This window comes from Bos indicus, chromosome 21 (genome assembly GCF_029378745.1).
Source record: "Bos indicus isolate NIAB-ARS_2022 breed Sahiwal x Tharparkar chromosome 21, NIAB-ARS_B.indTharparkar_mat_pri_1.0, whole genome shotgun sequence".
NCBI classification, from domain to species: Eukaryota; Metazoa; Chordata; class Mammalia; order Artiodactyla; family Bovidae; genus Bos; species Bos indicus.
Window position 1 is genome coordinate 31673519 of NC_091780.1, and position 20529 is coordinate 31694047.

Here is a 20529-nt window from a genome sequence, read left to right on the forward strand (position 1 = left end):
TCTGAGTGAACTCTGGGAGTTGGTGATGGACAGGGAGGCCTGGCGTGCTGCAGTTCACAGAGTCGCAAAGAGTCGGACACGACTGAGCAACTGAACTGAACTGACTGAACATTAAATAGCATTTAAAATTTAGCCCCTTCTGTCACACTAACCACACTTCAAGTGCACAACAGCCAAATGTGAGCAGAGACTACCATACTGGACAGCACAGATAGAGAACATCTCCACCATCACAGCAAGCTCATTAGACAGTGCTTATAATGTCTGGATGAGATGCCGGGAGAGTGGATGGAGAAAAGTGAGCTTTTATCAGTTTGGAAGATAAACAGGAGTGGCCTGTATGCTCAGTTGCAAAGTTGTGTCTGACTCTTTGTGACCTCATGGACTGTAGCTCACCAGGCTCAGACTTTGTCCATGGGATTTCCTAGGCAATAATACTAGAGTGGCCTGTATAGGAGTAGGAAAATCCAGGAGAGGGTGGATTTCTGGATGCCAGTAAAGAAAGTATATTGGAGAGGAGGTCAGATGCTTTTATTAGGACAGGGAGACTGAAAACCAAGAATTGTCGGTGGTCCAGTGGTTAAGAATCTGCCTGCCAGTGCAGGGAGGGGTTCCATCCCTGGTCCGGGAGGATCACACATGCCATGGAGCAACTAGAACATGCACGCCACGGCTACTGAAGCCCATGCACTCTGGAGCTCATACTCCGCAACAAGAGAAGCCACTGTAATGAGAAGCCCACGCTGTCTAGAGAGTAGCCCTTGCTCACCACAACTGGAGAAAGCCCACATGCAGCAACGAAGACCTAGCACAGCCAAAATAAATAAATAATTTTTTAAAATAACCTTAAAAAAAATTGACCAGCAGATTTATCAACAAGTAGGTCGTCAGTGACTTCAGGGAGGGCAGTTTTGCAGAGGTGGAGACCAAAGCTTGAGTGAGGTGGTAGATTCCAGAGAGAATGAGGAGAGAGGAATTGGAAACAGCACATGTACACACCTTCACACCTTTTCAGATGAAGGTGCCGTGAAGGAGCAGAGAAATAGCCAGAGGCTTATTATGTTAAAGAAAGTAAAGCTTCCCCACAGGGGGAATTGAGAAAACCATGCCTTGAGTAAGGAAGAGCCGAGAGGATCTGATCCCCACATGGCTCCCATGGCTAGGATATGCACAGGATGGATGTCTTGTCTGGAAGATGGAGGGAGGGCAGAGTCAGTGGCAAGGCTGCAGATGAGAGCGTGGCTGGGGGATGGGGAGCATGGGGAGGTTCTCTTGGAAATGTCTCTGTTCCCCCAGGGCAGTTAGGAGGAGTTCATTGACTGAGTGTGAACACAGGCATTGGAGGGGTGAGGAGAGAGAGGAGGGCATCAGTAGTCATCCAGGAAAGCAGGAGAGTGGTGGGATTAGGGGATGGATATGGGATTGCCAGGCTGCACTGAAGGCTTGCCTAAAGTTTGTGGTCCTGCTAGAGCCAGCTTCCAGAATTTGCCCCGTCTTGCCTCTGTGTGTTCACAGATGCTGCTTTTTCTCTTTGGAGGGTCCTTCCCATTTCTCTAGTCCCTCATCTGCCCAGCAGACCCATGATTCTGCAAGGCACAGCTTAAGCATCAGCTCCTCTGAAACCTCCTTCCCTCCCTTTCTTCTCACCGGTGCCCATCCTTCCCCCCAGAACTCTTATTGAGTCACATGATCAGTATTTGCTTACATGGCTATTGCTCTAAGGCAGGAGTCAGCAGACACTTTGCAGAAGGGCAGATAGTGAATATATTAGGTTTTGTAGACTGTTTGGTCTCTGCCACACTATTCAGTCTGTACAGATTGTAGCAGAAAAGCAGTCAGACAATACATAAAAGATGGGGTGTGACCATGTTCTAGTAAAATGCTATTTGCTGAAACAGGGGTGGGCTGGATCTGGCCTCTGGGCCATAGTTAGCCAACCCCTGCTCAAGGGAATGGCAGAGATGATATCTCAATTGTCTCGGTGGCCCCCGTACCTGGGTACCAGTTAGGGGCTCAGGAAATGTTTGAAGGGATGATAGAAGAGTGGATGTGCATGAATAAACATTTAGGCCTGTCCTACTTAGATTACAGAACCGTGTTCCCTCAGACATGCAAATTTTAGTCTCTTTGTCAATGGTCTGTCATTACACAGTCACCCCGTGCCTAGGGAAGGACTGTACATGGCAGCATGAGCCCTCGATACCCAGGAAAGATCAGACATGGCCTTGCCACCCACTGCATCAGTGCTAAACTGCCACCCTGGCTAGCCAACCTTGTTCCTACTTGTTCCCGGGTGCACAGACTCCCAGTTCAGAGGCCCCAGCCTCTTCACAAACAGGTCCTCCATATTCACCCTCCCTCTGCACAGTTCTGTGCTCCCCTTCAGCCCAGCATCCCTCAGCCCCTGCAGAGAATGAATAGTCATCAGGTCTCTGTCATATGCAAGGCATAGTGGGAGAATCATAGGCCCTTCCCTGAAGAAGCTTACTCAGTCCAAGCATCCCTTTGGGAGTGCCCTCAGGGTAGCCTCACCATACTCATACCTGAGCTCCTCCTTAAAGCCTGCCAGAGCCACCCCAACCCACCTGATTCCCCCTTCTTTTCTATTTTTTCGTCCCGAGGTTTTGCACACACTGGACTTCTCTTGGGGGTGGATTCACTTGTAAATATCCTCTCCCCATCATATTGGCAACCAACAAAGACCCAGGACAGCAGAGTGTGCTTTTGTTTCTTTGAGCTCACACTGTCCAAGAGAAGTAGAAACCACACACACAGTTTAAACATTTTCTAGTAACACATTAAAAAGTTAGAAACTGGTGTGTATGCGTGTGTGCTCAGTCATATCCAACTATTTGTGACCCCATGGACTGTAGCCACAAGCCTCCCCTGTCCATGGAATTTTCCAGGCAAGAATACTGGAGTGGGTTACCATTTCCTACTCCAGAGGATCTTCCCTATCCAGGGATTGAACCTGCTTCTCCTGTGTCTCCTGCATTGGCAGGCGGATGCTTTACCACTGAGCCACTTGGAAAGCCCTAAAAGAAACAGGTGAGATTAATTTTAATGTATTTTTAATAACATTAAAGTATATCTAGAATATTATCATTCTAACATGTAATCAATATAAAAATGATTTTATTCATATTATTCATAGGTCTTCAGTGTGTATTTTGTTTGTACAGAACTTAACTGAGCTCACTGGGCAGGATGTGGGTCTCATGACATCTGACCGGGGATTATACCCATGTCCCCTGCATTGCAAGGCAGACTCTTCACCACTGGACCACCAGAGAAGCCCTTAAACTATCTTCATTGAAAAACATTTGACATATAAATATTGTAGAGAAAACTGAGATTTAAGACCTTGCTTTTACTCAGATGCTAAGTTACAAAGCTCACATTTGAACCCAGGTCTGGGTCCAAAGCCTGTCCTTAAAATAGAATATTTAAGTTGGAAGGTTCATTAGAAAATTATCCAAACCGTTATCTCCATGAATATCACTTGTGTTCTCAGCACCTAGCCCCAGTGTCTGGCTTGTTCTAGGAGCTCAATTATTTCAGTGAGCAAATCTGGTCTCACTTTACAGATGAGAAATTGAGAAATGAGAGGAGACTTGTCTGACTTGATGGAAAGAGGGATGCCGGGGGCTAGAACCCACATTGCTGATTATCGCTGCACTGCTCTTATTCCATGTCGTTCTGTCACACAGGTGATCAGCCCCCTGAACCATGGGAGTTTGACATCTGAAGTTCTCTTTGTATTTACAGGGACAGATTTTCAGCAGGCATTTTCTTCCCCATGTCCATAGCCTCAGAACTCGCCAGAAATCTTCCTTGCAATTCCCATCTCCTCTTAATTCCACCCTCCAGCAGCTGAGCCTGCTCAGGGACCCGGACTCCAGGTCTCCATGTGAAGCCGCATACACCAGCAAAGCTCACTGCATGTGGGCACCACCCCCAGCTTTCATCTCGGGTCACACTCGTCGTGACAACTCAAGAGGTTTCCTTGGCTGGAGGGCAGCACGACTCTCCAAGAGGGTCATGCCAGCAGCTGCCTGCTGTGCCTGGATGCCTGCCCTGGAGCCTGATTGGGAAGGCGCCCTCGGGCTTACTGCAGGCCCAGCCAGTCAGCGTCTTCCCAGGGAACTCCTAGCAGCCTCCCTCCCGATCGGGTCATAGTAAAGGTCACAGATTGTATTAGAAGCTTAGAACTGAAAGGGAATTTACATATCATGCACCCTAGTGCTTTTCTAACTATAGTGTCCTACAAGTCTCCTGGGAATCTTGTTAAGATGCAGATTTCTGATTTCATCAATTGCAACAGATGTACCACTGAAAGCTACGCGGGGTGTGGGGAGAGGGGTGGTGGTCACATGGAAATGCTCTATACTTTAAATTTTTCTTTAAATTTTAAAACTGCTCTAAAAAAATAGTCTATTAATTTTTTTAACATCCTACTGAGTTCCAAGAGGAGATCATTTGCTGGGTAAATGCTCAGTCGTGTTTCTCCTTAGGCACAAAGATGACCTTGCACATTCACTGCTGATGGCCCCTCCAAGGCTGCCTCCAGCACTGACTTGCTGAAAACTGTCCTCGAGTTTGATGGGTTAACTGAGGAATACTTTTTGAATGCAGAAAGCGTACTCATGGGGCCATCTAAAGGCCCTGCCTCATTTTTCTGCCTTTAGAAAAGCTGCTGAACTAAATCTGGCATATAGAAATGTGCCCAAGAGATTTTTCTTTAATTTTTTTAGGGATTTAATATAATTTTTATCCTATATTGGGGTATAGGCTTACAACTATTGTGTTAGTTTCAGGTATATAGCAGACTGGTTCAGTTCTACATATACTTTTATCTGTTCTTTTTCAGATTCTTTTTTTCCATATAGGTTATTACAGAATAATAACTCTAACCTATAGTAGAGTTCCCTGTGCTATCTAGTAGCTCCTTGTTGATTATTTTATATATAATATAATGTGATATTATTTTATATATAAAATAATGTGATGTATTATTCCCAACTTCTAATTTATCCTTCTTCCCCCACCTTTCCCCTTTAGTAACTGTAATTTTGTTTTTGAAATCTGCGAGTCTGTTTCTGTTTTATGAATAAGTTCATCTGTATCATCTTTTTAGATTCCACATATAAGTGATACTGTATGATACTTGTCTTTCTCTGACTTACTTCACTTAGTATGATAATCTCTAGGTCCATCCATGGTACTATAGATGGCATTAGTTCATTCTTTTCTTGACTGAGTAATATTCCACTGTATACATGTACCACATCGTCTTTATCCATTCCTCTGTCAATGGACACTTAGGTTTTTCCATGTCTTGGCTATTGCAAATAGAGCTGCAGAGAACATTGGGATGCATATATCTTTTCAGATTATGGTTTCCTCCAGATACATGCCCAGGAGTGGGATTGCTGGTTTATATGGTAGTTACATTGTTAGTTTTCTGAGGAACCTCCATACTATTCTCCATAGTGGCAGCACCAATTTACATTCCCAGGAACAGTGTAGGAGGGTTCCCTTTTCTCTACACCGCCCCCCATTTCAATGATGGCCATTCCGCCCGGTGTGAAGTAATGCCTCGTTGCGGTTTTGATTTGCATTTCTCTAATAATTAGCAACATGAAATATTTTTTCAAGTGCTTTGAGGTTTTTTCCTTTCAGTTTGCTAATATGAACCCTGGCCTTAAGGAGCTTATAGTCTATAATAGATGGTACAGGAGCCTAAACCTCTATAAGACAAAGTGCAAAAGTGGTACATGCCCTGAGTGATGTACAGTTAAAGTGTACAGAAGACAGAAGAGAGACGGCTCCCTGACACTGCGTTCAGGGGCAAGCAGTGACACTGGGTTATAGAAGGTTGGATGAGAGAGGGATTGTGGTTGGGACCTGTGGACCTGGGTGGTTGGGACTACAAGGAACTGTTTACTTTATATATTTCTATACTGTCTCATTTTCATTAATACTGAACTAAATACTGATCCCCCACAGACCTGTCCATGGTCCTGCCGGGAGAGTTCCATAAGCAGAGGCAGAGGGTGGATAATTGTGTGCCTGTGTCTGAGCACTGGGAACAGTGGTGTCTGGACAAGGTGGCTGGAACACAGCACAGAAAGAGGATGAGGAATGGCTTAAAACATTGAGGTCAGGTGGTGGAGGGTTCTGAATCACAGGCCAAGGAATTGAGACCATGTTCAGTAAGCAGTAAACCATGAAATTAAAATATGTCTGCTCCTTGGAAGAAAAGCTATGACAAACCTAGACAGCATATTAAAAAGCCAAGACATCACTTTGTCGACAAAGGTCTGTTTAGTCAAAGCCAGTCAAAGCTGTGGTTTTTCCAGTCGTCATATACGGATGTGAGAGGTGGACCATAAAGAAGGCTGAGCACCAAAGAATTGATCCTTTCAAATTTCACTGGAGAAGACTCTTGAGAGTCCCTTGGACTTCAAGGAGATCAAACCAGTCAATCCTAAAGGAAATAAACTCTGAATATTCACTGGAAGAACTGATGCTGAAGTTCCAATACTTTGGCCATCTGATGCGAAGAGCCAATTCATTGGGAAAGACCCTGATGCGGGGAAAGACTGAAGATTAAAGGAGAAAACAGTAGCAAAGAATGAGATGGTAACACCACCAACTCAATGGACATGAATTTGAGCAAACTTCGGTAAATAGTGAAGGAGAGGGAAGCCTGGCATGCTGCAGTCCATAGGGTCACAAGGTGTCGGACATGACTGAGCAACTGAAAAACACCACGTTGGTAAGTAGTGGTGACTGAGCAAACCCCAGCTTCAGCAGAAGAGTTATGTGGTGGCTGCATGTAAGATGTGTCAGAGAAGAGAAGCCTGGAGGTAAGGGTCCTTGTCAGGAGACTGCTCTGAGGAAGATTCGGGAACCCAGGCAGTTGAAAGCTGTCTAGTCTGCCTCGGGATTCCCACAGCCCTTTTCCTGTATCTCTCATGCATGCTTACCAATTTTTAACCTTAGGTACATTTTTTAGTGTAAAAGTAGATTTAGTTCATTATTAATGAAAATGAGACAGTATAGAAACATATAAAGTAAACAGTTCCTTGTAGTCCCACCACCCAGAGATAACTTCTTTTAACATTGTGGATCTGTCCTTTCAGATTGCTTTATACATACATCACACTATATGGGCTTTTTTTTTTTTTCTTCCATATATGAACATACTTTAAAGCCTACTTTTTCTAATTACCTTGTAATGAACATCTTTTCTTGTCAAGCAATATTTCTAGATTTTTGTTGTTGTTTTGGTTGACTTTTGGTTTTGCTTTCCTAGTTTTTAAAATTGTGGTTAACATACACATAACATGACATGTACCGTCCCTGACAGTATATTTGTATCATTGTGCAACGATTAATATTATTTAGTTGCAGAACATTTCATAATCCCAAAAGGAAACCCTGAAACCACTAAGCAGTCATTCCCCATTCCTGTCTCTCCCCAGCCCTCAGGAACCATTGATTTGCTTCCTATCTCTAGAGATTTATCTATTTGAGAAATTTCATGTAAATGGAATCATACAGTATGTGGCCTTTTGTGTCTGGCTTCTTTTATCCAACATAGTGTTTTCAAAGTTCATCATATCTGGATTATCCTTGTCTTTTTTTTTTTTTTTTTAAACAAATGATGCTCAGGAACAAAAAGCAGTGAAATGAAACCTCTCCTCGAGAATACCACTTCTTCCCCCACCTCCCTACCTGTTAATAACTTTGGATGCAGCCATCGGAGCTTTTAGATGAATGGAGGTTGATAGGAACCATCAAGCGATGACTTTTTTCAACAACATATTCTGCTGTCTCTCTCTCCTCCCATCACCTGACATGAATGTGGCAAGATGCCTTAGCTTTTCTAGTCACTTTCAGGATTTAAAACAGTGTTAGTTACGTCCGACTCTTTGCGGCCCCATAGACTGTAACCCACCAGGCTCCTCTGTCCATGGAATTCTCCAGGCAAGAATGCTGGAGGGGGAAGCCGTTCCCTTCTCCAGGGGATCTTCCCAACCCAAGGATCAAACCCGGGTCTTCTGCACTGCAGCGGATTCTTTACTGTCTAAGCCACCAGGGAAGCCCTTCAGGATTTAGGACAGGCTCATTTTCAGGTGTTAAAATCTTCCATGTAAATGAAAACTTCTGTCCAGGCTACACAACCTGACCTATAGGCCAGCCTTTCTGCTCCTTCCCACCCCAGTTCTCTGTACTCACCCAGCCTGACCCAAGGATGCTTTTGCAAGTTCCTTAGAAATCCACCTTCTGTGTTCTGCCACTCCAGCCCATCTGGATGCAGTAGGGGAGCTGCACGCACCATTCCACTGGATTCTTGCCTAACTTCAGAGGGCTACCTTCAGTTCCCGCTTTGGACGTGTGTCCCTGGCACCCCTCTGGTCCTCTTGAGTAGAGTCCTAGCAAGGTGTCCACTGGAGTCCATAAACTAGACTGTAGTCCCTAACTATTGCCATATTTGTGATCATCTCACATCCCTCCAGAGGCCTTTCTAGAGTTGGGGAAATTCCTATATTGAGTCCACCCCCATGCAAGGTGGCAGCCTTCCTTGCAGCCAGGATACAGCTGTGTGATGTGTCTCTGCCGATTTTTAATCAGGGGGAGCTGGGACCTTGGAAGCTGGGGAGGAGAGGATGTCGGTGTGGTGTGGTGGCATCAGCAATGCTTGTACTGGAGCGGCACCAGGGTCCAGTCCGTGTTCCTGACCATAAATGTTTGATACCTGGCGCTCTAACCCACCTGGAATTCAGCATCCTTTAAAAATGTATACTCTCTTAAACTATTGAGTTTAATTTTCACTAATATCCTTGACTGATGCCATACCCCTGCTTAGCTTGGTGGTTAAGGGCAGGTTGTTCCCACCAATGTTCTCTGTCCTCTCCTGGCCATCTTCCATGTCCCAGTCAGCCTAGGCATCTGGCATGGGTTTCTCTAGCCTTCTCTCTCACAGGCCATCAGGAGTAGTAGCTACTAGACCAGCTTGACCATTTATTGCTGCTGCTGCTGCTGCTGCTAAGTCGCTTCAGTCGTGTCCGACTCTGTGCGACCCCATAGATGGCAGCCCACCAAGGCTCCCCATCCCTGGGATTCTCCAGGCAAGAACACTGGAGTGGGTTGCCATTTCCTTCTCCAATGCATGAAAGTGAAAAGTGAAAGTGAAGTCGCTCAGTCATGTCCAACTCTTGGCGACCCCATGGACTGCAGCCCACCAGGGTCCTCCATCCATGGGATTTTCTAGGCAAGAGTACTGGAGTGAGGTGCCATTGCCTTCTGTTAGTATATTCCAAATAGATAGTCTGACATCTCTCTTTAGAAAATGTGTGAGCATTTACTATCTTTATCTTTGACTTTAGGGCAGCTGCCAAATTCTGGGACCACAGGAAAAGTCCCATTCCACACCTTGTCATATACGTATTTTCTCTATATATTATGTAATTGGGATCATCATCTATTTATCATTTGGTAACCTTTTTTATTGTTACATTGTAGGCAACTTTCCATGTTATTGAAAATAGTATACCTTCATCCATTAAAAAAAAAAAAAATCAGCCATATTGTTGAAAGAACTGTTTACAAACAATAAAAAGCACCCATTTTAAAAGCACACTTGGAACCATCACCACAATAAAGATTTAGAGTATTGCCAGAAGTTCCCTCATATTCCTTTGCAGTAAGTCCTTCCCAGTTTCCATTTAACTTCATCCTTTTCAATAGCTGTAGGACAATCCCATAATACAGAAGTTCCTTAATTTATTTACCTAGTCTCCTATTGATAGACATTTGCATTGCTTTCAATTTATTATTTTATTGATTTCTTATCAACACATATTTGTGGAGCACTTACTATGTGCGAGGTGTGGTGATATTATATAAATTCAAGAAACTTCTATATGTGTCTATGCATCTGTTATTCCCCTAAAACATATCTTCTAGCAGTTGAATTGCGGGGTCAAAGAGTGCACATTAAAATAATTTTGATAAATATATTGTCAAATCACCCTTCAGCAAATTTCCAACAATTTTCACCTCTATCAACAATGGCTCAGACCGTAAAGAATCTGCCTGTAATGTGGGAGACCTACGTTCAATCTCAGGGTTGGGAAGATGCCCTGGAGAAGGAAATGGCAACCCACTCCAGTCTTCTTGCCTGGAGAATTCCAGGGACAGAGGGGACAGAGGAGCCTGGTGGGCTACAGTCTGTGGGGTCACAAAGAGTTAGACACAACTGAGCAACTACACACACATATATATCTCAGTGATGTGCATGAATGGCCGTTTTCTCATACACTCATCAGTACTAAGTATTATAAATCATTCCTAGTCCATTAGGAGAAAAAATGGTTTGAATTTACATGTCTTTGCTTACTGATAATGTGGATCCACTTTGCATCTGTGACTTTTATTTGGTTTCTGGAAATCACTGCCCCAGGAGCCAAACTCCCTTGACTTCACTCAGAGTGAGGTCATGACCGGATTCTCTCCACTGAACTGGAAGGACATCCTGTCCTATTAGAAGTGGGACAAAGGTCACCCTTCAATTCCTGATGGCTCCCTGCGTCCCCTTGAACAGCCAGTTCGGATAAAGCCCCTCCAGGTTGGGGTTGGTCCTAGTCTCTTCCGTGTTTGGACCTGCCCCTGCAGGTACCCCTGAGTAGGTCCATGTCATTTACACTTCTAAGCTGGCAGAGAGTGTGGGTGGAAACATAGCAGGCTTAACTTAGATATAGTTCCTGGTCAACCAGATAAAAATCATTAGCAAAGTCGCTCTCTTTTTAACAAGTAAGTATATACAAAGAACTGACTCATTAGAAAAGAACCTGATGCTGGGAAAGATTGAAGGCAGGAGGAGAAGGGGATGACAGAGGATGAGATGGTTGAATAGCATCGCCGACTCGATGGCCATGAGTTTGAGCAAGCTCCGGAGTTGGTGATGGACAAGGACACCTGGCATGCTGCAGTCCTTGGGGTCACAAAGAGTCGGACATAACTGAGCACCTCAACAGACAAAAATACCAATGTGTGAGGCTTCCCTGGTGGCTCAGATGGTAAGGAATCTGCCGGCAGTGCAGAAGACCCAGGTTTAAACCCTGGGTCAGGAAGATTCCCTGGAGAGGGGAATGGCAACCCACTCCAGTATATCAATATATAAGTTAGTGCCTAAAATATGACTGGAAACTATTAGAAGGTGACGCCAGAATTTCCTGCAATCCCCCCTCCACTGTGGTGCTCTCCCATCCTCATTCCCAGGGAATTCAGATCTCCTTGGATAGATCACAACTCATAACTCCTGGGATTGGGCAGGAACCCAGGAACTGGTTATGTGGCTGGTTTAGTTTGGAGGGTTAGGGTTTATGGCACAAGGAGGAAAACAGAATCCTCAGGGCATTAACTGTTCTGAAACAACTCATAGAAATACTGTCACAGGGTAGTTCCTAAGTCAACTAAGTCTTTCCTTGTGGTGCAAGCATATTTATTGCTATTTTTGGTTTCGCCCTTGTCCTCTATTTTCACTCCAGTGCTCCATGGGGGCAAGGGTATAATTAAGCAAGTATTTGGACTTATCTGGTCCACAGACACCTTCAACGGCTTGCAAATAATTTAAGATGTTCCCTTAAAAGGGAACTTTCAAAGCAATCTTGTTTTAACTATTAAAATATAAGATATATAGTCTTTAGCCCAGTCATCTCACTTCTGGGAATCTATCCCATACAAATAAAAATACCATAATGAAATGTATGCAAGATCCTTATTGTAGTATTTTTCACAGGGCCCAAAAACTCTGAAACTGCCTGTCAGTAGGGATGTGCGTGTGTGCGAAGTCGCTTCAGTCGTGTCCAGCACTTTGTCACCCTATGGACTATATAGGCTGCCAGGCTCCTCTGTCCATGAGATTCTCTAGCCAAGAATAGTGGAGTGGGTTGTTATGCTCTCCTCCTGGGGGTCTTCCTGACCCAGGGATCGAATACATACATCTCCTGTATGTATATTAAGGGAGAGCAACAGCGAGGCAGGTGAAGTGCGCAAATGAGGGGGAAGTGGGCAAAAAAGAATACACATGCCACTAAAGACATGAATTTTATGATAAGCAATTTATATAGTTATGTATTATACATGTGTATGTGTGTGTATACATATGTATATGAATTAAGAAATTAGAAAAATATAGATCTTTATTGACAATAAAGGATTTCCATTCTATATTGCTAAGTGATAAAAGTAAATTACAGAGTTGGTTTTATTTTGTTAAACACAACCCCCCCCAAATTAGCTTATATCTGTGAGTACATGCTTACATAATTCTGGGCCAGGATTTCTACACCTGAGTGTTAACATAGGACCTCAGGGGAGACATGGAGGGTTACAATGGAGGCTGGAGAGAGGTTATCTTTAATATATATATATACAAAGATGTATATGAAAATATACGTCTTTGCTACATCTGGCCAGTCCCTTAAGGTGGATTGTAAATTTGATTAGAAACACAAGACTAGATGCCAAGATTGATTCTAAATTAGGTCATGTGGTTACATGTGACGTGCAGGCTCACCTTATCAGCAAGTGATTAAAAGACCAAAAGCTGTTCATTTAGAAGCCAGATATTGGCCATGAATAGTGAGAAGAAAATCAGAATAGCAGGTCAGAGGCTCCTAACTGGGCAACTCAGGACTCGGGCTTCTATTGAAGAACTGTACACAAAAAGAAACACCTATAAAAGAAAGGTGAAATAATAAAACCTTTGTATCATGGTGAAGCATTTTTGAAACAACATGTTTAGTATAAATTTCAGAAAATTTAAATAAAATTGTGCTTCATTTTAAAATATATACGTATGTGTCTTTGTATTATTTTATGTGTTACAGTGGACATTTATCTATAATGTATCAGTGATCTGTTACCATAGTAATACCACATAACAACCATTCCCAAAACTTGGTGGGCTTAGAGAAACAAACCTTTCCTAACAGATGGCTGAAGGAAGAAGACTGTACCTGCCATGTGAGTGATATTTATAAGGAAGTTTACAGCTTTCAAAACACTCCTTTGTAATGTTTTGTTCTTCTCACCTCTCTGAATTTTAATTTCTATCTGCGCATCTGTCTTATCAGTAGCCCACGAGTTTTCTGAGTGTCTCTTTTATCGTGATAACCCCAGTCTTTGGTATACTTCTAGAGGACACCAGGTACTAATAAATGGCTAAAGAATGATTTTGAAAAAACAAAGTTTTTATGTAGGTCATGGGTCTGTGGCTCTGCAGTTTAGGCTGGGCACAGCTGTGTGACTCTTCTAGACTTGACTGAACTCATGTGTCTGGGGTGGGCAGGTGCAGGCGGCTATTGGCCGTCCTTGGCCGGGGTGATGGGCGTGCTGGCTGTCATGGAAACATGTGAGCGAGAAGGCAAGCCCAGTCACAGGAGTGCTTTCTTGTTTGCTGATGCGGTCATCAGGGTTCTACAGAGAAGCAGGAGCAACAGGATATATATGTGTGCATGAGTGTGTTTCTGTGTGTGTGTGTGTGAATGTGAATAAAGAGATTTATTATAAGGAACTGGCTCACGGGATTACGGAAGCTGAGAAGTCCAGACCCAGTAAAGCCAATAGGATAATTTTGAGCCTGAGTCTGAAAACAGAAGACTGATGCCCCAACTCACAGTCAGCAAGGCAGAGAGAGAGAATTCTTTCTTACTAGCTTTTTATTCTCTTCAGGCCATCTACAAATTGAATGAAGCCCACCCACACTGGCGAGGGCAGCCTCCTTTACTCAGTCTACCAATTCAGATTTTAATCTCATCCAAAAATATCCTTTTAGACACACCGAGACACACTGTTTAACCAGATAGCCCCGTGTGTGTCCAGTTGACATATAAAACTAATCATCACAGTTTCCAATCTGTGTTGACAAAGCAGGTCACGTGGCCAGCCCCAGCGACAGGTGAGGGGGTAATAAGCTATGTGACTGTCCTTGTCCATCTGGGCTGCTGTTGCAGAATGCCATAGGCTGGGGGCCTTCTTAACAGTTCTGGAACCTGGCAAGTCCAGGGTCAAGGCGCTGGCAGACCTGGTGTCTGGTGAAGACTCCCCTCCCTGGTTTGCAGTGGGCGGTGTTCAGGTTGTATTCTCACATGGCTAAGAAGTCATCATTCTTGTGTTTCTTCTTATTAGGGTGCTAATCCCGTTTGTGAGGATTCCTTCCCCATGACTTAATTACTTTCCAAAGGCATTACCTCCCAATACCACCAACATATGAGTTTTGAGGGACACATTCTGTCTGTAAGAACAACAAAAGGGGCATTAATATAGGGAGAGTGAGAATGGGGTCATTTTTGCATCCTACCACAGATATACAAAAAAGTACTACAAAAGTATTGAAGAAAGAGGATTTCCCCCCCCCATTTATCAAAGAATAGTCATTTGTCTGGTGCCATGTAGAATTCAATAGCAAAGTTAATCATAATTAACTTTCTTAATCTTAAGTTCTTAAATCTTTTAGTTAACACAATGTACAGCCAAAGATTTCTTCAGAGACTTGCAAAGTCTTACTCTTAAGATTTGCTTGACTGGAACGGGGAGGGGGGATGATAGGGGTCAGCCACTGCAGCCCTCGCTCATTGTTGTCACTTCTCTAAATCACAGATACTTGAGTTCCCCAGGAGCTCCACAGAATTCTGGAGGGAAAATGATCTCAGGCAGCGGGTGAGGAATCCCTGCTATAGGACGTCTTTTTCTGCCCAGACTAGCCAGGGGCAAGGAACCACTGGATCCTTTGTTCCATTAGGGACAACTTAGGGAAGTGCTCATTAGAAAAAAGAAATTTTGGTGGGGGAGCAAGGGAAGGATTAGAATGATGGTCCTCTTGATTTTCTTCTCGGAACATGAGAGTAATTTCAGATCTAGTTTAGTGTGATCTTGCTTTGTGTGTCCCCTGCTTCATGATACTGCTAGTAGTTGAGTGGGTGCATTATTTGGTAAGTGGAGAAGAGCAAAAGGTAGAAAGTAAGAGGGGTCCACAGAAGAAAAGAGAGCCACTGTGGGCTCCCTGCCCGCTTGTTTAACTGCTAAGGACTGCGCGGTGGAGTGGAGATCAGAGTGAGAGAATGCTCGCAGACATGATTGATTTTCTTCATTTTCACTCCTTGTTAACAGAGCAAGGTACAAATGGGTCAAGGTAACAACAAGGTTGACCTTGTGTTGCTGTACACAAACCTTTGTCTTTTAGAGCAAGAAACAGCCTCCTTCTGGGGGTGTGGAACATCATATCTGTGAAAGGTGCCTGTGCTCAGCGGCTTCTCCCTAGGAGTAGATTCTGCAGCATGCTTGAGGATGTCAAAACTGAACCCCACACATAGGCTTTCTAAATAAAAGAGCCCCGAGGTTTGGTAAGAGCACATCTTTTATCTCTCCTGCCAACATGTTACCAACACTTTGGAGACCCAGGAAACTTCCTTCAGCAGAGCCTCAGAGCCATCTCAGAAGTATCCAGACCTGGTCTGGCAGACAAGTGGTTATACACCAGACAGCTCTTTCGTGCTTCTTGCTTGCTAAGAGAACTGAGGTTTGTTTATGGTAACAATATGCCCAGCTCCTAAAGGATGAATCACGACTGGTCCAGGATCTCATATCACCCCTTACTCCCTTGGCCAGCTGTGTATTGTCCTTGGTTCTTTTGCAGCCATATGACCTAGCTATGCCCAAGAGACATTAGATGTTGACTAGAGGCCTTGGAAAGATAATACCAGCTAAATAAAAGACCAAACTTCATGAGGAGAAAGCCTTTGATTGTTTCTTTTTGGTAGGAGCTAGTGTGAGGATGTGCAAGCTGGAGCTGCAGCAGCCATTCTGCTACCACAAGGCAACAAATATGAATAATGCATCACAAGAGGAATGAGGGAATGCCAAGATACAAAGGGCTTGAGTCCTTGGTGATATCTTTGAGCCTCTGCCTCCAGGCCTCTTGCTATGTAAGGTAATTAAAAGTCTTTACTGCCTAAGTCACTGTTAGTCAGATATTTTGTTACTTGCAAATAAAATTATTCCTAACTAATATAGCGTGTCATCTTCAGCCTGGCCAGGATAGGTTTTGCTGACTATTTCACAATACTAGCTTTGTGTGCAAAATACACAGGGATAAAAATCCCTTCTATAAATTACCTCAAGCAGTCTTTCTGGTACAGAAGATCAGAGTGTGATCTGTGGATCAGCAAATCATTATTCTCTGGAGTTTTTTCAAAATACAAATTCTCAAGTTCCCACCCCAGACATACTAAATTAGAAACTTTGTGGGTAGGGCTATCAATTTGTATTAATATAAACTTTCATGGTAATTCTGGTGCAATGGAAAGTTTAAGAAGCACTGATATTGAGGGTCAAGTGGAGTGGCCTCATGTCAGAAACAGCTGGGGAACTTGAAGATTCTCAAACTCCACCTGCACAGTTCTGATTCAGCATTTCTGCAGTGTAGCCTGTGAATTTATATGTCCCAAAAGGCCCCCAGGTGATTTGCAGTAAAAGCAGCTTTGGCAACCAATGGAATGCAGATGAAAGCAGATCATGTATGCCACGGGGCTGTCAATAGAGTAAGAGATGAGGAGTAGGCTTGGTCGCCCCTGGGGACAGGTGAGCCAAATTACGGATTTTCTCACCTGCTAGGTAAGGGAACTGATTACTTGTTTTTAGAAACCTTTTTCAGCTCTAAGATTCCTGGGATGCCAACTTGAACTTGGCAGGTTTGGCTGGAACAAGCCAATATGGTTTTGGTAAATTACATAGACAGACTCATGAGCAACAAGTGGAATGGACTGGAATTTCCTAAAGTTTAAAAAACAGCCTTCCTCCCCACTGCTGCCAGACCAAATAAATCCAAAACAGGTTTCCTCTTCTGCTTTCCCAGGTTATGAGACAGCAGGTTTGCACTGCAGATGTTCATTTATAGAGTGCTAGACTACACCTGCTTCGTGCTAGGCTTGTGCTTTGGGTGTTATTTCATTTGGAAAATATTATTTTTAAAAAGCATCATCTTAAGGGATCTTGAACTGTGTCACTTGTTAAGGTTCTAAATCGCTGAAGCAGCCTACTCACTGTCCATCCAAATAGGATTTTAACCCTCTATCCTGCCTCATCTTTGCCTCTCCTGGAGATGCCAATCATTTCTTCCCATCCCCACATCTCCTTCCAGGAACCTGCAGTCCCCGTTTCCAAGGAGCTTGCTCCCCTCTCAACCCCTCTTGAGTGAATGTTTAAATCCGTAACACTGTGAAAAATAAACAACCACCACAAAACACCTCACTGATCGACTTTGGAAGATTATTTTGAAAACTAATAAATAAAGGAGGGAAAGTTAAGCATGTATCCTTCCTTTTCTATATGAACTGTACCTTAAGCTAATCTAATAGTTGATGAGGGGGAGTGTGTCTTCATAGTAGCTGAGAAATGAAGACAGAAAGATGAAATCATATGATCTTTTTGCAAGCCCTAATGAATTAATGGGATCTAGGAACCCATCAATGGCTGTTATGTCACAAAAGAAAAAAAAAAGACATTCTGTGTCTCTGAATGGAAGTCATGATACTGCTTATGAAAGTGAAAAAGAAAAAAAACTGAAGGTGGATCTTATTAAAGCTTATAGACTAATATTTATAGGAAATACAACTGTACTGGAAGGTCCATGGAAGCAAAGATCTTCCTAGTATATTCTCCAGAGAGTTAATATCTTGAATAGCATGTAAAGGGCTCATCTGCAAATACAGCTTGTTAAAACACCATTCCAGAAGGTAGGGTTGCTCACCTGGACTCCTGTTTGTGGACACCTCTGTCCTGACTTCATTGTCAGTGGAGGATGGACAGTCCACATGACCAGTTCTACCACTGGGAGGAGTTGGTTTGCTTGAGGCTTTGTAGAAAGAACTGAAAAGATTGAGACTGACTAAATCTGTGCTATGGGATGGAGAAGTTGATATATTTACTGTGCAATTAATACTACAAATGCTACAGGAGAGTTCTCATTTTTAAGTTCAGGCCCTCCTTATGAAGGTATAAAGTAAGGTGAAACCCCCAGGAAGGGGTGGCTGCAAAACATCTGTCCAGATTCTCCTTGCTGTTGTCTCTGACTCTTGCTCCCATGCTTTGTTTTGCCCCAAAAAACACCTGGTGTGAAAACAGTGGTCGCTGTATTAAAGCTCTAATGGCTTTACTTATTTATCCTTTTCTTTGGCTGTAGTGGGTCTTTGTCTCGGCATATGAACTCTTCGTTGTGGCACACAGGATCTAGTTCTCTGGCCAGAGATTGAACCTGGGGCACCTGCATTGAGACTGCAGAGTCTTAACTACCAGACCACCAGGGAAATCCCAAAGCTCTTCTGATTTTATGAAGCTCTCTGTCTCTCTTATTTCCAGTTGCTCAAAGTTCAGATTTCCCAAGATTTCCTCAGTTTCCTTTACCTTGAGCTCTGACTTTTCCTAGTTACACAGAACGTGAAAGCACTTCCCCGCTTTGCAAATTTACCATCAATCCTCATATTTTTCACTCCAGGAGCACCTTTTCCTGTGGCACCATGTGACAATTCTGTCCCTTTGTTCCTTGAGAGCTGAGTTTCAGGATTGCATGGCTAAGTCATTCAGTCAGGTCCGACTCTTTGCGACCCCATGGAGTGTAGCCTGCCAGGCCCCTCTGTCTGTGGCGTTCTCCAGGCAAGAATTCTGGAGTGGGTTGCCGTGCCCTCCTCCAGGGGATAGTCCTGAACCAGGGATCGAACCGCATCTCTCTCTCACATCTCCTGCATTGGCAAGTGCGTTCTTTATCACTCGCGCCACCTGGGAAGAGCTTCAGGATTGGGAAAGGATATTCATCCTGGATTGATGTCTTGTAGGAAAACCAGTTTGCAATTGGAATGTAACTTATGAAAGGATCAGCCCTTTGAGTAACTTCCAAGTAGTGCAAAACTGCCCCAAACCTGGGTCTGTCTCCTTGACTGTGTACATTCTGTTACTCTTTCCCAGAAGACTTCAAGGTGGTACTATAGTACCTGTTTGTAGAAAAGTATATTCTATTTACCTAATCCAGATTTTAAGAGGCAATCTTACACTCAGACATCCAAATGCTTTGGAATGTGCTCAGATTCAACAGACTGTGCAGTTTAAATTTATAAAACAATAGCTCTGTTGATAAAAGCCAACAGTAGATGCCAGGCACTATTCCAAGGGTTTTACATGCATTAACTCAGTTAGTTCTATTATTATTCCCATATTTTATGGGTGGAGAAAATGAGCACAAAGTTTATTATTAGAGACATAGCACAACGCATGGGAGAACACACAGATAAAGTTTATTTATTTGAGGCAGAAATATACATCAGGAGAGGAGTATGGGTATCTTGAACGAGGGCTGCAGTAAGAGGTGGTTTAAGTCCCATAGCAAGCAGGAGTCCCCAGCTGATAGAAATGGGGCTGCGTGGCAGGAGGTGAGTGGCAGGTGAGCAAATGGGGAGCTTCCTCTGTGTTGACAGTCACTCCCCATTGCTCACATTACCACCTGAGCTCCACGTGTTAGGTCAGCTGTAGCGTTAGATTCTCACAGGAGCACAAACCCTAGTGTGAACTGTGCACGCGAGGGATCTAGGTCATGTGCTCCTTAGGAGAATCATCCCCAAACCATGTCCCTCACCACCCCGTGGAAAAACCATCCTCCATGAAACCGGTCCCTGGCACCAGAAAGGTTGGGGACCGCTGTTACAAAGGACCGTCCTTCGGGTCTTTGTTTATATTTGGCCACTTATCTTCTCTTTTCACACCTGACTGGTCCTAGGACCCTCTCCAACATGTGTGCACAACTTTTTGCTCAGATGGATCCCACTGCAGAGGCCTATGGGCTGTTCACACTTATTATGGGGTGGTGTCCCCTCCCCTTTTGTCCCCCAAGGAGCCTCCCTGCACGTGTGCAGACAGGGGAGTTTTCCTTGACCTCAGGAGTAGCCTTCTTATCTCTTTACTTCAGCAGAGCTCAGCTTCCACCACTAGCTTTGTCGTTGGAGTGTCTGGGTGAGAACAAAGCTTCAATTTTACTCTGCTTGACAAATACCAGCTGACCAGCCCAGGGGCCCATCTATCTCATACCTCATGACCACAGGCAGCCTGGCTTCAAGGTGTGTGACCTCTCTCCTGAAGACACCCAGTTGGGAAGAAGAGAGGGAGGCCTAGAAGAGTAGAGAAATAGCCTACCAGAGGAGAGGGAAATCTTGGGAGAAAGAAATATGTGGGAAAGCTCTTGAGATTATTTTAGACAAACCTAATTTTTGAGATTCCTAAAGCTGAAGTGTATAGAGTTACCCTGGTTTTTACTTGGCTATTTAGTAGAAAGAGCTGTGGTCCAACCTGGCTCTCTGCCATCTCTGTGTGATGCAGAAAAGTCACTTTGTCACTCTGGGCCCATTTCTTCATCTCTAAAAAAGAGAGAAATCCTGTCTGTTAGTATCTGCCATAAGTAATGATCGGAAT

At 43.8% G+C, this 20529-nt stretch overlaps 1 protein-coding gene across 3 annotated transcripts in view; it reads left to right on the plus strand.

The window, feature by feature from the left end:
* Positions 1-20529, plus strand: part of TMEM266 (transmembrane protein 266) — a 123410-nt gene that overhangs the window by 34940 nt on the left and 67941 nt on the right. Inside the window, exon 2 of one of the 3 annotated variants that reach the window (XM_070775321.1) lies at positions 15837-16006. The exons of 1 other annotated variant lie outside the window; for it this stretch is intronic. The gene's annotated coding sequence lies outside the window, so the exon portion shown is untranslated. Of the gene's footprint in view, positions 1-15836; positions 16007-19832; positions 20178-20529 lie in introns of those variants that run through there. One more of the 3 variants, XM_019983536.2, reaches the window with a different exon arrangement.